This window comes from Ursus maritimus, unplaced genomic scaffold (assembly GCF_017311325.1).
Source record: "Ursus maritimus isolate PB19 unplaced genomic scaffold, ASM1731132v1 scaffold_21, whole genome shotgun sequence".
Classification (NCBI taxonomy): Eukaryota; Metazoa; Chordata; class Mammalia; order Carnivora; family Ursidae; genus Ursus; species Ursus maritimus.
The window spans coordinates 4,428,851-4,433,405 of record NW_024424564.1 but is presented as its reverse complement, the minus strand read 5'-3'; the positions used below and the strand labels follow the sequence as shown (position 1 = coordinate 4,433,405).

The 4,555-nt window shown below is 36.1% G+C and overlaps 1 pseudogene; it reads right to left on the bottom strand.

Moving 5' to 3' along the window:
* Window positions 1-634: 634 nt before the first annotated feature.
* LOC103656794 lies at window positions 635-1,178 on the bottom strand (annotated as a pseudogene).
* Between the last annotated feature and the right edge of the window lie 3,377 nt (window positions 1,179-4,555).

Below are 4,555 nucleotides of genomic sequence, written 5' to 3'. Positions count from 1 at the left end.
ACTATACTGCAATTAAAAAATAATAACAAATGTTTTTAAATAAGACAAAGATTGTCAGTCTGACTAAAATAATTCAGCAATATAAGGAAAATATTTAAAATATTAGGAAACAATAAAGTTACACTAAAAATATGGTTTGTGTTGTCCAGTGAAAAAGTGTTTTAAGTTAGTATTAATATAGAATATTTGAACCATATAATTAACATATTTGACTACATTGACATATAAAATACTACACAAACTCTGTGCATTTCAAGTACACATAGAATATTTATAAAATTGGACCACATAATGAATCATAAAGAAAATCTCAAGCAATTTCAAGCATCTGAATCGTATAGAGCACATCCTCTGACCAAAATATAATTAAGTCATAAAGCAATGACATAAAACGTGCTTTAGAAGCTGTGTGCTAAACTTTTTTTGAGTTTAAAAGCATTTGATTTTTAGAGGACCTACATGACTTTTTTTTCCCTTAAAAACAATGCCTCCACTCAAAATAAATCAAGGTGAAAATAAATGAAGAGCTCAAGATGACATCAGTCCCATTTGTCTAAGTCCTGGCATTGTGTGGATGAAAAGCAGAGCCAGTTACAAGAACAGGTGACACCTCCAAAGTTAACTGCCAAATTCATTAACATTTTTCCATTTCTAAACCAGTCTTAAAGAAAATCATATATGGGGTCACATCATCCTCATGGAGTCCAACAGAGCATCCATGCCATCTACATTCATGCTTTCACCAATAAAGAACTGGCAGTTTTTGAAATCAGCAAGGATATGCTTGATTTGTTAGGCAACCCTGCCATAAAAGATTTTACTCTATCTGGCCTCTGTTCTTCAAGTTTGCCTTTGACTGATTCCCTAGAATCTCTGATGTACTTCTTGTAGGCTTCTTTTGCGAAGCTGGTTTCCTGCAAGTGCAGGTGATGGTTCACGATAATATAAATACCAGTGACTATTGTGGTTTTGATACTTTTGCCCTCAGTACCTTTGCCCTTGAGACCTTCCGTGGAGGCATTTTCATCAATGAATGAGTCATCAATGTTACTCTGTCCTATTGAGCATCTTCCCCTCCACCTCCAGGAATCCGGGGATCCCCCATCTGGGATCTCCCAGATCTTGCAGATGTCGGGGAACATCTCATCATGGCTGACGAGATGCGGGTAGATGATCATGCCTGCTGCTGGAGGAAGACGACGGTGGTGCTATTTTAGCAGCAGCCGAAGCTCTAACCCAGGGAGGTGCAGCCAGAGCGGCACTCCGTGGGGGGTGGGGAGAGGCGGGGACGCGTGGGAAAAAGCTGTGCCAAACGTTTTAAAAATACACTTTTAAGTAACTTGTGTGTCAAAGAAGAAATTTTAAAAAGATTAAGAAAATATTTTAACGTAGAAGAATACAATATAGTTCATATAAAACCATTTGGGAAAAAAAAAATTTTGGATGCTCCGCAATATGGAATAGATTGCAATTAGCCCAAGCATTCCATTGACAACAAATAGGAAAATCCGGAATAATTTTTTGTATTTATTTATTTTTATAGATGGGTGGGGGGAGGAGCAGAGGGAGAGGGACAAGCAAGCTCCACACTGAATGCTGAGCCCTGCCAACGGCTTCATCCCACCACCCTGAGATCATGACTTCAGCTGAAATCAAGAGTCCGAGGCTTAACTGACTGAGCCACCCAGGCACCCTGGAAACTCTGCAATAATTATAAAAACCATATATGTAACATCTACATATTGCTGAAGAAGTAATGAGGACTGTTAGGAGTAAAACTCAACAGAGGTGATAAACTTTCAGAGATGAGCTGAGGTTCTGCAGCTGTCTTTGGAAGCATTCTGACTATTCTGGATGCCTATCCTGGTTGCAGGTTAGAAAAACCGTGAATCTAAGCTTGATCCAGGCATAGGGCCACTGAGAGAAGCAGAGAAAAGAGCCCTGTCTCTGATGGTCACACAGGGCTGGGGTGATATACTGAAAACTCCAGGGGGCATAAACCTCTTCACTGAGTACCATGTCAACGAGGGTTGCCAGGAAACATACAGGACACCCAATTAAATGTGAAATTTAGATAAACAGAAATACTTTTTAAATGTAAGTATGTCAAATTTTGAATGGGATATACTTGTACTAAAACTTTAATTGGCTATTTACCTAAAATTCAAATGTACTGGGTGTCCTGTCTTTTTTTTTTTTTTTTTAATCTTTGGCTTAATCTGGAAACTTTAGTCTTAAGACTTTTGCTGAACCCCCAAGAACTGGGGAGACAGAAACAAACAGACATAGAGAAAATACTAAATGATAAACTAGGTGTAAGGCAATTATTCATATTATTTTTGTAATGTCTGAAAATCTGAAATTACTTTAAAAATAAGTTAAAAATAGTGCAAAAAGAAAGAATCATTAATCATTTCACAAGTCAGAAATTTATGGCAACACATCCATCTTAATAAACACACCCCAGGTAATATCAAAATCAAGCACGACAAAGAAAGAAAATAGAGTGAAGAGTGCTGAAGAAAAATGTCCTCTAGTCTACTGATACTAACGCTGCTGGACTGAAACAAATACTCAAGGTTTCATTCACATTTTTTTTTTGTAGAATATGACTGAGATGGAAATAAAATATATTTTACAATTTACATAATACTACTATTTATGGAAGGAAAGTTTTTACTGTAACTTGCATATAAATAAAAATTAAATATTGAAATATTTTATTTGAATATAATTTTTAGCACTGAAAACAACTGAACGGACATTTAAATTCCTGGTATCAGAAAATATCTGACTTTTATTACCAGGAGAAATAAGTTATTTTCATAACAGTTATTTTTTTCACTCTTTAAACACCTTAAAAGACTGTAGGAGTCTTTTTCTTTTTCCAATAGAAACAAAAGTACCATATTAAAGTACTCATAATAATATTTGTAAACCATAAGAGACTCTTAATCATAGGAAACAAACTGAGGGTTGCTGGAGGGGAGGGGGATGGGGGAATAGGGTAACTGGGGGATGGACATTGGGGAGGGTGTGTGTTGTAATGAGCACTGGGTATTATATAAAACTGATGAATCACAGACCTGTACCCTTGAAACGAATAATACATTATATGTTAATTAATTGAATTTAATTAAAAAATAATATTTGTATCCTATCTGGCATCTTCTTATACACACACACACACACACACACACACACAGAGCAAGAAAATTATAATGGCACAGAAATTGCCAAGTAAGGATAAATAAGAAGGAATGACCTTTAAACTACACTTTACCTATACTTGTAGTCACGAATTTACAGACAGACTATTAAAATTATCACTGACACTTCCAGAAAAGAACAAGATACATTATATATTTAAGCTAACTTCAAACAAGGGAGGTCATTCTTTACTAGTTTCTTGGTATTTTATGCGGTTTTACACCTTGGATCAAAAATAGGTATGAAACAAACATCATGTATTAATTAGATTTTCAGGGACCATTTTATAATATTTGGCACCAGAATTGATGAGTAAGATGTAAGTAAGATGTAAAGTCAAGGAGTAAGGAAAATTGACAGATTAGATTGAAAGCTGATGGAGAGCCAAAGAACAAGAGGTGAAGAAAAGATCAAACTTCTTAAAAGTCACCCTGAAGTTAGTTTGGCTAAGGGGCTGACACTTGTAACATACAATATATAATTGTAAGACCAAAAATGACACTGATATCAGTTAGCCCTGATTTATGCAATCTAAGGAAAATTACCTATAATGTTCTTTAAGGATATCCTATAATAACAAATTCCATTTATTAGTTTCATTTTTTTACAGTTATTTTTGAGCTCCCCTACTAAGCTAGGCCCTATTGTGAGCTTTGAGGTCAAAGCAGTGAATAAGTCAGGGAACATTCTTGCCTCCATAGGGCCCATTTCCAATGAAAAGATACATATATTAATTTTTTTAATTTTTAATTTTTGAAGAACACTGAGAGGAAAATAAAGAGCTAAAGGAGAAAGCACCAGAGGTGCGGCAGGGATAGAACATTACTTTAGATAGTGTATTCAGGGAAACTCTATGAAGAAGTAACTTTGGGGTTGAGGCCTTAATGATGACAGGTGCTCGACCATGAAAAAATTGAAGAAAGAATATAAGGGGCAGAAAAAACAACTGGTCCTTAGCCACTGAAGTAGCAATGATCTTGATATCAAACCACAACTATTCTACCTTCTTAAATTTACTTATTTATTTATTTATTTGAGAGAGAGTGGGGGGGGGAGGGGCAGAGGGAGAGGGAGAAAAGGAATCCCAAGCAGACTCCATGCTGGGCCCAGAGCCCAATTCAGGGCTCAATCTCATGACCCTGAGATCATGACCTGAGCTAAAATCAGGAGTCAGACGCTGAACCAAAGGAGCCACTCAGGCACTCCTGTTCTACCTTTCATGAGGATTTTCACTTAAGAATATTCACTTATGATAGTTATTACTATTTGATTTCACATAAATTTTGTGGACTTGTGACTCCAGAAATGCAATTATAACTTATACAGTGACAGCTGCCTTGTCTGG